At 46.2% G+C, this 17,876-nt stretch overlaps 1 protein-coding gene across 1 annotated transcript in view; it reads left to right on the top strand.

Annotated features, from left to right (window-relative positions):
- ZMIZ1 (zinc finger MIZ-type containing 1) overlaps positions 1-17,876 on the top strand; it is a 216,135-nt gene that overhangs the window by 31,541 nt on the left and 166,718 nt on the right. The window contains exon 2 of the mRNA XM_026036589.1: positions 3,775-3,857. The gene's annotated coding sequence lies outside the window, so the exon portion shown is untranslated. The remainder of the gene's footprint in view (positions 1-3,774; positions 3,858-17,876) is intronic.

The raw sequence follows: 17,876 nt of genomic DNA, 5'->3' as shown, positions 1-17,876 counted from the left end.
GTGAAAATGAGCGCACCTTTTTTCTAACTTTGTTTTATGGAGTTGAACAAGACGGCCGGGCTCAGCTTGCCGCTGATGGTTGCGGGACCAGGGTCGTCATCCCCAGCTGAGGAAAGCAAGCAGGAGGAAGGTTCATCTTCCAGAGAAAGACTTTCTTTTCATAGAAAGTAGAAAGTCAGCCTATGAAAGGGTTCTCATAAATGAGGGTTGCAGCTCAAAAGTAAATTGCATAAATAATGGACTTTTCACATGTGAAAAAAAAAAAAGTGTTATTCTAACTACAAATTTTTCTTATTGAACTCTCTGGGCATAAATTSTGGAAGTATTTAGGTGTATTTTTTGTTTCCAGGTGTTCTTCAAAAATCCTATTTCCTCACTTTTATGCTCTTCTAGTTCATGTCTCTGTCATCCTATGCACAGACCTTGTTTCTTTCACGCGGAATTGTATCATTTTCTGCCCAAGGTGAAACAAAGCTGTTTTTGTGTATCAACAAAAGATACTTTAATGAAACAAAGTGGAAAAGACCCTTCCCTACCCCAAGTATGCTGTTTAGTTCATGTTCTTTGACCTCAGTGTTTTCACTTACCACAATTTTCCTTTTCTTCTCCACACCAGCAGAAATCATGTGYCTGCATTGCAAGCAGCCCCAAACAGTTTACTTGGCTACTGTGCTCGGGTAGTAATTCCATGAAGATTTTGAACTATCTTTTAATGAGAAATCTGAGAGATAGGCTAGYCTCAAAGATGATGGCTTAATTTTTAGTGTTCCCTAGTGTTTCATATCTTGACATTTCTTATGACCTACAATTAAAATGACTTTAGCGTAGACTTTGGTTGAGAATCTTATATCCAGATTGCCGAGTGTGGTTGCTGGTCTCCAGGGAAAGCCTCGAACTGCTCGCTAAATCAATTTGTTCTTTTCTCAAAACAGATTAAATATGTTTTACCACTTCAAATGAGAAAATAAATAACCTCAGATGATACAACTCCTGCATATAAAATGAAAAATGCACCCTGCGTATTCTGGAGGGTAGTCATTTTGATGCCAAGGGTATGCTGATAGTATTTCATGAGAGAGGGAGAGAGAGAAACGAATGGTTAAAACCGAGCATGTCTAATCCTGTCTCGCTGTTGAGTTAGTCTTGTTGGAGAATTAAGTGGATGGCCCTCTYCTCGGGTGGCTGCTGCCTGCCGCGTGTGGCACTGCTCTGGTCTAGCAGAGCCGGGGCTCCATCCTTCCACACGCCTCCTCCTGTGGGTCCGGCTGCCTCTGTTGTGTCCGCGAACGCTGCTCTCCTCCCAGGTCAGCCTTCCCACGCCGCTTCCTTGAGCGGGATGAGCCGCAGAACTCGGCTTTAACAGGCGCCTCCTGCCCACAGGTTGTCCTGCAGCCAGCACGGCGCAGGAGCGCGAGGAGCCGGCAGCCGTGGGTGCCCCCGAGCCCACCGGGGATGCGGGAGCCGCGCGGAGCGAGGGCCGGAGGCACCGGCTGGGCCAGAGCAGCCTTTGTTCCTCCAGGCCGCTTCCCTCGCCCTGCTCGAGTGCCTTATTGTTTAAGGCCGTGCAAGCACAATAGGATATAAGGGAAAGGGAAGGGGGAAATTCTTTTAAAATAGAAGCAAAATAAACCAAGAAAGTTGCTATGGAAATAGATGGCAAGTGGCCTCTAATAATGGGATTTTATAAGGGATGTCCACCCTCTCGAACAATGGCTCAGTTTCAGCCAAGGTTAACGGGGCCGCGTCGCTGGTGCTTGCGAGCTGGCAGCTCGGCCCTGCCGCGCGCAGGGTAACGCGCTGCCCTGCTGCGCGCGAGGAGGCGGCCGCTGCGAAGGTGCTCCTCTGTGACACGAGGGCCATCGCACGTGCCGTGGCTGTCCTGCTCCGGCCTGCCTTGGCTGCGCCCGAGGGGGCTCCGCGGGGAGAAGCAGCCGAGCGGGAGCAGGAGTCTCCGCTCGAGCTCCCGCAGCGGACGCAGCAGATGTTTATTTTTTCAGCCCTCAGCCGCTGCCTCGCAAGGAGGCCCGTCGTCCCTGTCCGTCTCCCCGTTCCTGCTTGCCCCTCCTCCCCATATGCCAGTGCGCCCTGATCCAGCCCCCGGCTCGYGTGCAACCTTTTAAATTGGCATGAAAGCCGCGAAGGCCCCTGCGGTTTTGCGGGAATCTGGCCCTTGCGCGGCGCGGAGCCGGGCAGCTGCGGGTGCGCGAGGAGCCCCGGCCCTGCGTGTTTCCGTGGGAGGGTGGCAGGGATGCCTGGCGGGCGTTCCACAGTATTTCTGTGTTCCCATGGGTCCCTAGGGCTTCCCTTAGCAGCACCGTGTCCCGCGGGACCAGGCCTCGCTCCTGCCTCTCCTGGGCAAGCCCATGGCGGGACCTGCAGGAGCCGCCCGGCGCTGGCTGCAGCCGGTTCCGGGCAGGGATCCGGCGCGGAGCAAGAAAGAGAGAAAAAAGCCACGGAGATTTTCGTGCGCTTCAGAGCCCGGGGCCGCGTCGCGCCGAGCGCGGCCGGGCCTGGTGGCCGCGCTGCCCTCGCGCTCGCCTCCGCGAACAATCTGGCGCTCSGAGCCCGCGATGCCAAACATGCGAGTGCTTCATCGCCTAAACATTTGGCCGGGAAAAAATAACCTGTGTTTTTGTGCTCCCTCTGCTGGATCTGCGAGCGCAGGAAGCGCCCGGAGCCGCCGGATTCCAGCTCTCCTGTCCGTGCACCCGGCCCTGGCCATGCTCGAGTGCCGGGCCCTGCGATGAGCCCTTAAAAGTCAATCATTCACCCAGGGTGCCGGGCAATGTGTAACTTGCCCAAAATTGCCGCGTCCTGTGGGGCRGGAGGAGCTGCAGAGCTCCKGTCTGAAGCRGATTGCTCCTTGGTGGCACTGTCCSTGATGGGACGGGTGTGCTTCACAGATAGGTTTTTCCGAAATGGTTTGGTTCTTTGTGAATTATCGGTGGACAATGGATGTAATGGGAGGGAAAAAAAAATGCTAGTTACTTACAGCTACTTGAGTTTTTACTTTATTCTGCATTTTTCATTGTGTGAAGTAAGGGGGCTTCTGGATTGATCTCATAAATTGCGTGCGTCATATTTCCTTTCAAAAGGCTTGGATTTTCATGTTTGTTTTTGACAAGAAAGAAAAGCCTTTTATATCAAAGTTGTTTGAAAATGAGTTAAAAGAGAAGATAAAATGTATTAAGATGTAGATACTCATCTTTTTTTTCAGTATTTGCTGCATTTCCTAGCTTGACAGCCCAAGCCTGGAAGGACACCTTGTCTGAGTGCTGAACCAGCCCTGCACGGAATGCAGGCTGCCCATAAGCGTTCCTCTGTCTCCTTTTACAGTATTTCTTTATAATTAAAGAGCATTTCCTAGAAGTCACAGTGCTTTGCCAGCGTAATCCGTAAACATGCTCTGTTTTGCTATGGGCAGCGTGGTGTTTCTGTGGTATTTTGGCTTYGCCGTTTCAGCAGAGGTTGGGGGTTGTTTATTTGTTTATGACGCTTAGCTCATAGCAGCCGGCAAGTAGCCCCTTTATGGAGAAGGAGAGAGGCTTCAGCATGGCTTTTGACTGAAAAAAATACTTACCCTTTGAGCGATTCTCAAAAATTTGGGCATGGAAACTAGCCTGGAAGCCAGGACGCGGTCTCCAACCTGGTGCCCCAGATTCGTTCCTGGGACTTTTACAGGCACTTTATCCAAGACCTGCTCAGCAACCTTGTTTGAGCGGTACTGACTTACTCTGGGAATGGGGGTGTGACCTGTCCGTGTTTTTATTGCAGGAAAATGGATCTTGTTATGTGAGGGCATTGAGGAAACAGCCACCAGCTACTGACAGGAAGAAAGGCCTGGGTGGAATATTCAGGTAGGAAGATTTTTTTTTTTTTTTTTTTTTTAATGCTTCATCGGGTGCCAAAATACTCAGTCTTTTCCAAACAGTGCCTCATGTTTTAGGCTTTAACAGCTGCTCTGGTCCCTGTCAGAGCGTGTCTGTTTGCTGTTTGGTCAATTGATTGGGGCAAGGAAGCACTGCAGGCACAGCCCTCAGCACAGACCTTCCCCGGGCTAGCCCTGGTGTGACTATTGATCCCAATGTACAACACAAACAAATTACTCTGGGCTATTCAAGTGATAAAGCAGAGCAATAATATGTGCTACTAGCTTCCCATAAATGTGCATTTATTACAAACTAGCAATCCCTGTGTGCGAATGCACGGTGGTTTCAATAATGTGTTTAATATCTCATGGCCAGTTGTACAGAATGAAAAAACAGATATGGGCACCCCAAGATTACCTTCTTCCTCTCCTCCTTTTTCCCTCAAAATTTGTTGTAAATATCAATAAAAAAATACCGTTAAAGGGACTTTAATGTATTTACAGATGTTCTGAATGCAGCATAGCAGCTGAAAGGGATGTCCGTATCTTCATGACCATCACTATTGAGGATGGGTGGATGGTAACAGCCCATTTCCAAAACATAATGTTAGTAACCATTAGRTCATACAGGCTCGGGGTAGGGGCAGTTTCTCTGTGCATTTTTTTATTATTTTTCGTCTGTTATACAGTGCTCATAACCCTCCTCCCCCTCCTCCCTATTTTCAGTGCTACACTGTGATGACCACAGACAGTTGACCCAMAGGCATTTCTTGATGAGCATTTCTGTCTGCTATCAGCCTTGAAAAACTCAACCTTTCGAGAGCTGTATGGGAGAAGAATGCATAAGACTAATATATATAGGCTGGAGAAGCAGGGAGAGGAAAGAATATAAAGTGTAAAACTTGCTTCCAGCASAAATGCCATCCCTCTTTTACCTCTGATAATTAGAAGCCTTTCTGACATGGCTGCTAAGGAGGACGCCTGCATTTGCTGTGCTTTTGTACTCCGAGCTGCTTTCCTGCTTCTGGGGTGTTGCTTTCCTTTGCTTTGTTTTAAGCCAAAACACAGATTTCAGTGGATGCCCGACTATTGCAGTATGATTCACCCCTACTCCTACACTGTAAATGATTACTTGCAAATACTTGTAYGTGATTATTTATAAAAAGGGAATGCTTTTGTTCAAGATTACATTTTAAGTAATTTTTGTGGTAACAGTAAAGCTCATAAAACTTGTAAATTCTTTCATTAGTATCTCTAGCTAAAACCAGACTGGGCGCTTAGGTGGCTTTAATTGTGCCTTTTTTTTAAAAAACTGGGAAAAAAGCTAAATTGAGAAAGAGTAATACTGATCATAACTGTGGTAGTAGCTTTAGAGAAATGATAACATGTTTTTTTGTGGTGCCTTAAAAATATATGACGTGTTATGCTCCCTGACTATACATGTAATATATATATATATATGTATTTTCTTACAAAAGCTGCATGTGCAGTCATAGAAATGCAACTGAAGTGCTGGTTTTTTTTTTTTTTTTTTATTAGCAGTTTTAAAATTGGGTGCTTGAATGTTTGTCGACGGTTTCCCTGGATTTAGATTGTGGTTTAAAAAGAAAAAAAAGTCCTTTTGCTATTCCATCTAGCAACTTGGGGAACAGCAGCTCCTTGCTGTGCCGTCGGGTCACGTGGCCGCGCTGCTGTAGAGCTGGAATGTTTGCCGTGGTATTTCCGGAGGCTTCATAAACACGCAGCCAGAACGGAGGCTTTAGGAAGGCTATCTTACTATTATGATTTTCCTTCTATTTGCAACAAAAATACGTTGCAGTTTAGGTGTTTCAGGATTTTGTTTGTTTTTTAATGCACTTTTTAAATGTAATTAATCCAGAGAATTATAACAATTAACCTCTTTAAAAAAAGCAAAAGCTTTTTTTTCTTTATTAAAAAAAAAAAAAAAAAAAAAAGTGGCCTTATTTTTTGTTGCTGTATTTGGGTAAAAATAGTTCTCATTGAAAGCGATTCCTGGCAACTTAAATATTAAACCCACCTCCACTATTTAGGTGGTCTCAGCGGTTGCCTTTTGGCACGTGTGCCCGACAGGGCCGCTCTGCGCTGGGCCTTGGTGCCTGCCGTGGGGCAGGCGGGCGCAGAGCAGCGCCGAGCTGCTGACCCAGACGGGGCCGCGGGAGCCGCTCGCCCAGCCCTGCCCTGGGCAGAAAGGCCCTGAGTTACYGCTGTCCTGGGCGCCAAGGTGGTGCAGCCGGCCCTTCCCGGTGCCGGAGCAGCACGTGCTCCTGCTGGGGCCCGGCAGGCGCCGCCTCCGCCTGGGATGGGGCTCCGCTCGCTCCGGTGTCCCGGATCTGTCCTGCCGCGGCGGCCAGGCGGGCTCCAGCCGGCTCCTCCGGGCTGCCAGGGATGCCTTTTCCTCCTCCTTGCCCTCTGCTCCCCTCCTGCTTGGCAGCTGCGCCCAGCTCCTTGGTGAACCAGGGCAGAGACCTGATCCACTTTAAAAATAACCCCGCGGGCCCGGGAGCGGGGGGAGGATGAACGGGGTATGCTTAGCTTAACCCGTGGGGTTCCCTGTGCAGCGCTGCCCGGACACGGCGCGGCGGGAGGGCCGGGCAAGGGGAGCTCATACAGGGCGGCCAGAGGCAGGAACTGCTGATTCCAGCTTTTCCCCAGGGAAAATAAAGCATGGAAATGTTGCGGTGTGCAGCATGAGGCGGTGCTCTGCCTAGATAGCTGAAAGAGTGGCTATTTTATAACCGTACTAATATGGATTTGTTGCTGATTAGAAACTGCAGCAGTGGTCGCCGACGGGGGCAGAGATCACTGCAGAGCTTTTCTTCAAAGCACAGAGCGTCAGGGTTTCCAAATTCAGGAGCCACACTGCCCTAGCAGAGCTGCAATTGATTGAGACCTTGGCTTCGCCTCCTAACCTGGCTTCCTGGTTCGCTTTTCCTCTTCCCTTCCAAACTTTTTGAAGCTCATCCTTGGTGTGACTTTACTTRTTTAACGATGCCGTCCAGGTGCCAAAGTGTAGCATCAATTACTTTAATAAAGTAAGAGTTCTAACTGAATAAACATGTAATATCTGGTTGCCACATGTCCATATTGCYTGCCTCCTGCTGCTTATCCTTGCACACCTGGGCGGGCAGATGAGAAGGCAACACGGGAAAATGTAGGACAAGGACTTTGCGAAAGGCAAAGGAAAGGAAGCAAAATTGTGGATAGAATAGTTGGTGAGGACTTAGGGTAGGAAGAAGAGTGAGGTGAAGATACTGCAGGGAAAAAGAGATGGAGTTTGAGGATCGAAAATTGCCCCATAAGAAACAGCTGTATTGGGAAAAATAGGTGAAAGGAAATATGGACATYGTCCGTCTGCAGGAATACAGGAAGAGCTGGTTGGTGATGCTGTGGTGGTGTTGGAAGTGCTGTCAGRGCAGGCTACAGCAATTGCTGCCTTGGCCCCTGTTGTTTGAGTGGCTTCTGTCTGTGTCCTGCTGCCTACAAAGGGAGGAGAAGATGGGAGAACGGAGAATGTGATTTTTTTTTTTTTCCTTTGCTTCTCTGCTTATCTCAGTGGATATTGGTAGAGAAATCTCAGMTCTTGTGACATAGAAATCCAACTTTTGGTCATATCTGCTGGATTGGTGTAATCCAGTGTGTTAGTACCATCTGAGCTATATTGAGGGAAGTCAAGTGAGAGGAAATAGTGTGGAGATAGAAGCAGTCCTGAAGTTAYATTGGAGGTGCATGTGAGGTGGGGAGGGCAGGAAATACTCTTTCAGTGGTTTCAGTTTAAATATAAATGCCCTAGAATTTAAAAGTAATCTTTTTAGAAGTAAAACTTCAGTCAAAGGCAAAATGTGGCCTGAGTCAGACACTCTCTGCCTCTGGATGTTTTTTTCCAAGTGAACACACAGAGCTGTGGAGAAATGCCCAAGCAAGGTATCATACGCTTGAGTAAAACATTAACTTCTTTCCCTTCTCACTGGTCTTCAGTCCTGTGCTGCTTGGTAAAATGATATAACACCATAGTGCATTTCAGGTAGAACAGGAAAACAAATCCAGCCTTTTAGGTAATGGAAACAGCATGAGAGTGCTTCGTTTTTTGGAAACATTCCAATGTTTTATCTTGTTCCATAGTATGTCTTAATGTTTTATAAGTTCTTTGCCTTTATGAAAATGTGTAAAGAGTTTGTGAAGTTRATTTTGTAGTGGTAATGTGTGGAGCTGAATAATGCTTTTCATGTCATTTGGCTTTGCTACTTGCCACCTAAGTTCTCCCAAATCTTCATAAGGAAACTTTGTGTAGGCAGGCCGAAGGAAATGATGCTTGAAACTTGCTCTCAGAAGCTCCACTCTCTTAATTGCCTTTGACGTGGGTTGAGAAAGACATAGCTTCAGCATAGTGAAAAGAAACCAAAGTAAGTTATATTCTTAATAAAGGATTCACTGTCTTGGTGAATTTATACTGACAAGACAGTACTGGTTAAAAATAAAAGAACTTCTGCAGACACTCCGCAGTTCATCCTAGTTTTGTGTTGCCTAAGCAGAAGTCGGGGAGTCGCAGTGAAATACCCTGTGTACARATAGAGAGAGTAGAGGAGCCTTTTGGTCTGAGGCACCTCTTTTAGTACAGGGCTTCCTCTCACTGCTTTCATCATTTGCTTTAAGCCATTAAACYATCTCCTTCTGAAGGATGACATAGAAAGAGCGTTTAAATATTCCGTTCCTCGTCATGCGACTCCACAGGAGATTGCTCTATCCGTCACTAAAAATATTTCATGTTGGTGTGGAGATTTTCATGACCTTACGGATGTTGGCTTGCACTTCTCTGTGGAAAGAAGTATTTCCAAAAGAAATAATGGACTGACTGAGTACTTATTTTTTTATTTGATATTAAACAAAATCTTTTTCGATAAGAGGCAATAATTTCACTTCTTCCACTGATGCTTTTCCTTTGAATCTTACTTAGCTCCTCAGAGGGAGCTCCTGACCATCAGAATACATTGCTTTAGGGTGTCTTAGATCAGYTGCTTTAGAAGCCAGAAATTTGTATCTTTTTACTAACAGAAAAAAAAGTAAGGATAATTGTTAATATGATTTGTATAGCTTGTGTATATATATATGTAAAATACACATTAACTACATAGCTAGATTTTGTTAGCAGATGGAGATGATGTATGTATGTTTATAGCAGATATGGCTGAGGATTTTTTGAATAAGTCTAAATCAACATACGATTGGAAAACTCTTGAGAATCCTTAAACATGTTTTATATTGAAAAGGATTTAATTAAATTCCTCTCATCTTTCTAAATTCAGAAAATTCACCGTACAGCACACATTTTACTAGGTCTTGTTATTTCTGATAGTATAGCTTTCTTTGGAGGCCTTCAAATGGAAGGAAGAGAATTTTTTTTCTCTTCAAGACAAAAGCTCAGTGTGAGCACGCTCCTTTAGGGGTATTTCTTTTGTCTGTAGCCCTAGTTTGATTAATGTTATTTGATTTGCTAACATTTTTTAAAGTATATGGAAGAACAGGGAAAAATATCATTTCAAGYGCCTATCAATGACTAAAATGCTGCCTCAAATCCCAAAGATATATGTGAGGGGAATCTCATGGGTTAAAATAAACCTGGTTCAGCTGTACAATGTGAACATGCGGCGGAGATGCCTGTGACCTTGCATGTGGAGATGTTGCTCACATGCTTCTGCATGTGTCTTTTAGTGGGAGTTGTAAGCAAACAAAAACTAAAGTTACTGCATTACAAGCAAGGTCAGCAGCAAAGATGCAACGTGTTTGCCACAGTGATGATTTGGTGGCAGAGTTCCACAATATAATCACATATTCAATAAAAGGTGTCTCTTTCTGTTGTCTTTTYAGGTGTCACGTCTTCAATGGAATTTCTCTCATTGTTTTGCTGCCTTGTCAGCTGGGCAGAAGCTAAACAACTTCTTTAGGCCCTTTCCAGCTTGATATGGCTTTGCAATGATCATTCTATTAGTACACTTTTAAATGTAAACAGACCTGATCTCTTCATCCTTTCTTACGCTTTGTCTGGATCACTTCATTGCTCTCCTTTGATTATTTTTTTTGTCTCACTTTGCTCAGAACTTTGAGCTTTGCCTTGCAAGTGCTGACCACTTGTAGGTGATCAGAGATCCAGATGATGGTGTGAAAGGAGCTCCTGTTTTCACAGGTCCTAGGCTGCCAGGAGGAGATTCTTCCTTCTCCATGCTCATGCCTCTTTAGGAGTCCCCTTAAGCTACCAGCCAGGCCACCAGKGAAGGGGATGGGGACACAGCTGCCTGGTGGCAGTCGGCTGCAGTCCACTGAACATCTSCCCTGCGGCGGTGGTGCCTTTGGGTCCGTTCTGCCCCGGAGCTCGTGCGAGCTGGTGGGACCTAGAGGTGACGGGCGCCCTGTTCCCGCCGCTAGCGCTTCCCAGAGCCGCGCGGCGCGTTGCCCTCTCCTTCCCTCACACTGCAGCTTAGCGTTGGGTGCCGTGGAGCTCAAATCAAGGGACAGGAGTAGACCCTGCCATGGGGGTGCACATGGACCAAGGGTACTCCCACGTGGTGCTTGGTGGGCAGATGGGCGCTTGGTCTCTGTCTGTGGCCACGTTCCGCGTGGAGCTGAACCAGAAGCCCCGCAGCCTCCGTGAGAACGGTGCTGAGGCCGAGCTAATAAGCCCTGTGTCTCGGCAGGGTGCATGAGATCCGGCTTTCTGCTGTGCTAATTGTGCTCACGCAGCTTCCCGATCGGAGCTGGCTCCCTCGCAGTTGCCTTGGCCGGAGGCCAGCAAGGCTCGCCTGGGCCTGCCATGTGCCATGTGGGCATAGGCACATCCAGCACTTGGAAGTGTCTGTCAGTAGCAGGAAATTATATTTGGAGGGAGTGGAAAATGTTTGGCCTGACTACATGAATAAACAAGAACAATATTAATGAACGAGGAAGTAGCTAACAGTTTTAATAGGGAAAAGGATTGATTATTTCAAATATAGTTTCCCTGCCACAAGTCCTGTCTTTGGCCCTCCTCTGTTCCTCATATGCCACTGTCACTGGTACTATGTTTTGGTTTTGTTTGTTTAATATTTCATGGRGACACTCCCCGGGTTTAAGGAACTTCATTGTAGGAAAAAGAGTAGCCTGATGTTCTAGCAGGGAAGCAGAAATCAACCTAAACACGAGGTTGGAAATGGGCAGAGTTCCAGCAGGGAGAAATTTGCTTTTGCCATTAGCCCATTCCTTGGTTTTGCCTGACTACCTTTCCTCTACTTCGTCTGTTAGCAAATTGGACAGAACATTGTTTATAAGGAAGCATCGAGGACATGTGTCTCTTAGTATTAAAGTGCCATAGTTACAAAAATCTAAATATATAAAATACACACAACTAACAGACACTTTATATATATATATATATTTATATAAAGGAGAAAAAAAATAGGATTTAAACTGTAAAAAGCTCGAGTTTGTTTTCTTAGGTTTGGAAAACTGGAGCTCAGCATGGCTTGAAAGCCGCATCCTCAGCTGGCCTAGATGGATTTAGTGCTCCTGATTTCCTCAGTTCCCTGCCGCTGTGGTGGTTACTTCAACTAGAGTTTGTCCCTCCCAATATTAACAAGTTTTTCTCCCCTTTGAAGAGGTGGTGGGTAGCTAGAGGTGCCGTCAAGGACCAAGAGCGAGTGAGTGAGCGAACGCCTACGTGTGCAAATTGTGAAACGTTAGAGAAAACCAGGCTGGTTATCTGTGAAATAAGGAAACAGTGCATCAGCACAGCACTACTGGCTCCCTTGGTACTTGAGCGGCTTTTCCTCAGAATATCTTATTGGGACAAAGATTTCCCGCATTTCACAAACATTGATGCACCRCTGCATTAGCGTATTTGCAGTTTTGAAGCTATTTCTCCATTTGAGCAAAACCCTCAAAAAGATAGTATCAACATTGTTTTTTTTTAGTTCTGAAACTGCTGCTGTAAAAACAGGTAGGGGAATGTCTTTACACAGCCGAACAGTGGTTGAGCTCCTTRAATTAATTTGAAATTTCAGCAGCACTGAGCAGTATTTTAGTGGCACTGTAATCCTGTCCATTAACATGTTAAGTCTGCAGACTCTACTGCCACTGGAAGAGGAGCCCTGCAGTATTTAAATAACACTGTAACACCATGGTATTATATTCAGGTCATTAGGAGGGGGCATTGTGCAGGATGGAAGTTATTTGGCAGAACGTCAAGGGTGAATCATGTAATCGGTGTTTCTTTGCCTCTCCAAATATGTGGATTAAAGGGTTTTTCTTTGTTTTTTATTTTTAATACACCTAACTCTTCCCCTGTCTCAGCCACCACAATATCTGTATACTGCTTGTGCTGGTAACAAATGCAGGCAAAATACAGAATAGTAGAAGGAAAAGAGATGAGTAAATGTAGATGGCACAACTAATTGCTGGTGTAGCTGGGGGGAAAAAAAGCAGATTTTGAAGGACTTTGACTTCAGTTTTGGTTTTCAGAGTGGGGACTTGCCTTGGTTTAGGGAAGACCTGGAAGATTTACTTCTCGTTTTATTGGGAGTCCTTCTGCATGAATCACGGCTGTTGGTAGGTAAGCCTGCGCCTGGGCAGTTTGCTTTCACAGCAGGTATGAGCTCCTGTCCAAAATGCTGAGAAACACTGAGAYTGAAGATTAATGCCGATTCAGTGCCGATCCCTAGAGTTAATGTCCCGAAGAGGCCAGACAAAGGTCTCCAACTGAAGACATCAAGGGAGATGGACCCCTGTGTGCTGCTTTTGGGCTTTAGGAAACTCCTCCTCTGCCGCCTCTGCCCACACGTTGGGCTGTTCTTAGCTGTTCTGAATCTTCTTTGCAAATGTCCTTATCACTCAGGCAGCTGTGGGAGAGTTGAGAGAGATGTTGGGCTGTGCAAAGCATCTGTTCTCAGCAGCTCAGCTGATTGCCCTCTCTCGCTGGAGTTACTGTCCTTCAGAGCCGGGTGCTAAATAGTTCATATGGTTATTGTGTGCACCACTAGGGACCAAATGAGCTGGCTTAGGTAAAAATGTAACTTCTTGCCTGCAAGAAACTAGATGACCATAGCAGAAGTAGCCTAGCTGGCTGGGAGGAGACGAATCCCAGCACAGGTAATGACTCTTCCCTCCTCTCGTCCCGCTGGGTACAACTGCAGCTACTGAGGTGATGCGAATGTAAGAGAAAGTAACCAAAGCATCAGACAAGGCCAGCGCAGATGAAGCGAGCTGCAGTTGGGTCGGGGTGTGATAAACTCATGAAAAGGCCGAGCCAGGAGCCCGCGAGCAGGACACGTGAGCAGGCTCTGCCCTTCCTGCGCTCCGTGCTGCTTGCGGAGGCTGCCGGGAGGAGGGCGAAACCACCGTGTGCTTATTTGAACAGTTTGTTTTCCTTTGGCCTGGAATATTGGCCAAGTTCCTGGATAGTCATTCCTGCTTTTGTGTGTGTGACTTTTTTTTTTTTTTTTTTTTTCTCCTTCTGTTTCATGTGGAATTCTTAGAAAAATCTCGGAGCAAGAAGTGTGTTTAGCCGCTGTATGCCAGTGCCCCAGCACTCTTGAGGGTACTGGAAGTGATTTTCAGTCCTCTTTTCGAAAATAGTTTTAGCTTAAACATGAGGCAACGTTGCACGGCTCGTATCTGTGCAGGATGAGGACGTTGCCTTTCCTGGCAGAGTCCTTGCTGAAGAGGCTGTGGAGACAGATAGCATCAGCGGATTAAACACAGATACGGATGTCAGGTCCCCAAACAGATCCCAGAAGAGGCTGGCAGGGATGTTCCCTGTAACTGTAAACTGTCCCTGGGCAGTAAAACGGGAATTAACCCCAACGAGGGCTAGGCTCACCGGCCCTCCCCGGGCATCCTTGGGGTCAGCACTGCGGACAGAATAGGGACCTGGTCAGGCCTGGGTTAACCCAGCTCGGCCTGGCTCCTCTTCCAGCTGCGTGGTATGTTCAGTGGTACAACAATCTTTAAAGYACCATTCATGCTGTGTTCTAGGTTATATCAAGGACAACACAAACCTAGAGAACTCTGTTACTTTTCTGTATGATGGAAGCAGTAAGAGTGCAGATTATATGGGGATGTTGGGAAGTTAGCATTGGTCTTCCTCCAAAAATGGGATGCCAGCCTGAGAGATCCTGGGTAGCTCAAGTTCCCTCTACACTTTCCATGTTCATTTTTATGTGAGTTTTAAGCTGTTTGTTTCTGCAGAGGGCACAGTTGCTGCCAAAGCCCAGTGTGCTGCCACCTCTCACTTTCGCTGCTGCTTTAGGTATGCTAGCTTGTGCTTTACATATATTAGCTCGTGTAGAGCAAGTCTGCTCCACCTTTTCTCTTTGATGTTGTTTTTTTTCAAGGGACATCAGTGGTGTTTCTTTAAAAATGTCCCCAGACAAAGAGCTCTCCAGAGAGTGGGTCTCTGCTGATCCATGCACTTAGTAATTACTCCTATGAGCTGTCATTTTAACGTAAAAATAGAACATGTTAAATATTGATTGTATATCTGTATACAGATATACCTACCTAGGCCTGACCAGGTAGATAGATTCAAATGACATTTTTTTCCCTCTAATTCAGCACAATAATAGTTTTGCTTTTGAAAAATTATGTATGAGCACATACGAGCTTGTGCTTTATGTAGTGAGCTTTATTCTACTTGTGTAGTTAAATGAAGTATTCCTGGGAGCCTTCTGGGTCCCCTTTGGTGCTCGGGGGASGTGTGCTTGCTATGCGACGTGGCAGCGAGCAAACAGCGAGCGGGTCACGATGGAGAGAGCACTGCTGCTCCAGTCCAACACGTGCCCTGCACCAGGTATTTGCTCTAGACTGTGTGCACTAGAAATGAAGAGTGGCCTGGCATTTAATATCGCTGTTCCCCACCGAGTGCATTTGCAATATATCTGCTGAGGCTGCAAAACCTTTTGTCTTTCATACTGAGGTGAACGTAGTTCAGCATCTGTCTGTCRTGTTTTGCCATCTCTCTGGTGCTGCGTGGCTAGGACAGGCTTTTCTCTCCACTTGTTGAAGGCAAACGTTTGGAGTTTGGGCTTCAATAGCCTTGACCTTGCAATCCTTTGTGTCTTTTTGGATGCACTGGTTTGAATCACTGACTGCTGCCTTGGTGTAGAAACTTGTTTCACCAACTTGAGCTTTTAGCCTCCTGCAAGGAGTGGTCAGGGAGACAGAAAGATTGCAGGTGTGGTTGCAAAAACACATGTGTTACGAGAGGATGCAGAGGTAGCAAGCTCTGAAAGCTTGCAAAATAATTGTCCTACAAATCATTATGATCCCTCAACTGACTCTAAGTATTAGCAGTGTTTATCTAAAGTTGAATTGATTCCAAGTTCATTTTCCACTTTCTTAAAAAAAAAAAAAAAGAAGAGTCTTTACTTGAAATGAGCCTTACTGATGAATTGAGGAGGGTGTTTTAGAAGTAGGGACTGCTGTGGCATTTCATTCCACTGTTGATTCCCTTGCATGGCACGGTTCCTGCTGGTAGATATTAGATGGTGCCTCAGTAAAGACTGCGGGTAGCCAGCAACTGCTCTGGCGTGTGACTGCTGACCTAGATTAATACAAGCCACAAGGGAGYGGACCAAACGTTCTCCTTTTATTGCATAAAGGTCATTGGCTCCTGCAAACAGATCAGTGCATTGGATTCAGTTTTGATGTTAATCAAGAATATACCTATGACAACATCCAGCAGTTTTTGGAGGTTTTGCCTTTGTGTTCTGTATCTGGTCAATTTATTTCACACGTGCACAACTAGCTAACTGTTCTAACATCTATATATCCTCATAAGCTGTCAGAATTGCTGCTGTGATCTTTGTAGAAGTCATGTTTGGCCATGGAGAAGGTAGACCTTACAGGATGGCTGCCCGCTTGCTTTTGCCAACTCGTATTGATTTTTTCCCCCTTTTTTTGGCCACACAAACACACAGTGCCTTCTCATCCTGAAGCTTCAGGCAGAACGTGTGAGCGCAGGTGTCATATTTCTAATGCCCTTTGCATGCAAGTTGAAATACTTGCTCAAGTGCAGAGGCTGTACGTTTATGAAATACAGAGCACAGGCACCCTCTGTGCTTCCAAAAGTCTTAGGAAAATGCCTGTGAGGTGAGGCCATGGTATCTTCTGAACAAACGTTTTATGTTCTTGAACTTTAGAGTTCTCAGTCTTTAAAAGTGGTGTGAATGACAAAATGCCCTAAATACCTCCATATGTGTTTATACTTAATAGGTATAAAATCACTTGTGCTGAGCTAGCTTAGGACAAAGGGGAAACATCTGCTGAATTCATTTCCATGAGGTAGGTGGTTCGCTCCGGTGTCTGTGCTGGGGAACAGTGGCTTCCCTACAGAGAGGGGAAGGAAATTAAGGGTATAGCAATCGCTTAAATAGATGAAACAAGGCAGTTGTGGATGAATAAAAAAGAGTGACGAAAGGATAATAGAGGGAGAACTAGAACCACTTCTCAGCCAAGAAGCTTGGGCAGTGCCTGCTTCTCCAAGATGGTCCCAAATCCCTGGAGGAATCCAAGGCTTTATTCTCAGCAGAGAATGAAAGAAGATCAAGGTTAAAAAGAGCTTTGGGTCAAAAGGAGGAGAAGAGGGAGAGGGTGCAATCACCAGATGAGAAACTTCAGTTAATGTTTGAGTGTTTGGGATGTCATCGCGAGAACTGGTGCTTAGAAGGAGACCAGTCTACCTTTGGTTTTTCCTGTAGAGCCACCCAAAATCCTCATGGGACGTAGGCTGCTCCAAGCGCAGGCTGCCGCTGTACTGTGCTTACTGGTCCCTAYTGATGCTCTGTCTCCGTGAGTGTTGCTGGCGTTTCCGAGGCCGCGTGTCCCTGCTGTCCGGTGCTGCAAGAAGCCGGGCCATTCACACCCCTTCCTGACCAGCTGTGGAGGGAAGGCTCCCTCCTGCGCTGTTGCTAGCTAGGACGTTCAGGAGGACGTCGGCAGCTCTGCTGTAGCGTGGCACTTGTGTAATGAAAGCTGTAGCTGCACCTACGGTGTGGGGGACGTGTGAAAGGAGGGCTGAGGCAGCCTCTAGCCCGTCCTGCTCCTGCCTCACCTCCGATCATGCCTGACTTCTTTCTCTTGCAGCGTGTGCTTAGAAGTGGTGTAAGTCCTGAAGTTAAAGTGAGTTCTTGTTATGGAAAATGTTCCTTAGACCAAACTGTTCTTGGAAGCACAGTTGTATCCCTATGGATGCAAACTTTGACACTGTTGCTCTGAACACATCCCTAGGAGGTAAGYGTCGGGGTGGCACCGCTTGAGGTTGACTGCTGCCCAAGTTCTTGTTCATGGTATGTGATCAGCTAAAGAACATGGTTTCTGGCTGTGCCTTGCTCTTCACTCCTAATGCTCCCTGCCTACCAGAAATAGTGGTTGGTAAGTTGGGAAGCATTTGTGGCACACAAGTGGCAGAGTCTTGTTGAGCATCCTCCCCTGGATGTATTAAAAATAAAAATGAATGGTGGGCTTGGTTTCAAGCACACATAGAAGCATTTTGACTGCATATTCTGTAGATTTAGAAGCAAAGTATAGTTTAGTATAGCAAAGTTCTATACTAAGAAGCCGGGATTTGTTTATTTTTATGAAACCTTTCTAGGAAGTTGAATCCCTGACAGCATTAGCAGCACAYGAATGCAGTTAGACTATTGAGGAAATAAGTGTCTTCTATAGAGTAGTGTCTTCAATGTTTTAACTGGTTCTTAAAAAAGAGGAGAGGAAAAAAAAAGCAACGGGCTAATGCTATCGAATGAGATACAGGAGCCTGAAACCGCCGCTCAATAAACTGATACATTCTTCAGGAAATTGATGATGTTTCAGAAGCTGTTTCTTCAGATAGCAATCACTGGCTGAGCTTCCCAAGTGAATGTGCAGTGGGAGTGTTAGGAGAGGCCAGGATCTGTCCAGGATGGTGCTGGTTTGGTACACAGGCTTGCGGGCTTATCTCGCGGGGGATTCTGGCACACAACAAAAC

The sequence above is a fragment of the Nothoprocta perdicaria genome, unplaced genomic scaffold, assembly GCF_003342845.1.
Source record: "Nothoprocta perdicaria isolate Ctin4 unplaced genomic scaffold, notPer1 scaffold_180, whole genome shotgun sequence".
In the NCBI taxonomy this organism is placed as follows: domain Eukaryota; kingdom Metazoa; phylum Chordata; class Aves; order Tinamiformes; family Tinamidae; genus Nothoprocta; species Nothoprocta perdicaria.
This window is presented reverse-complemented; position numbering and strand designations above follow the sequence as displayed.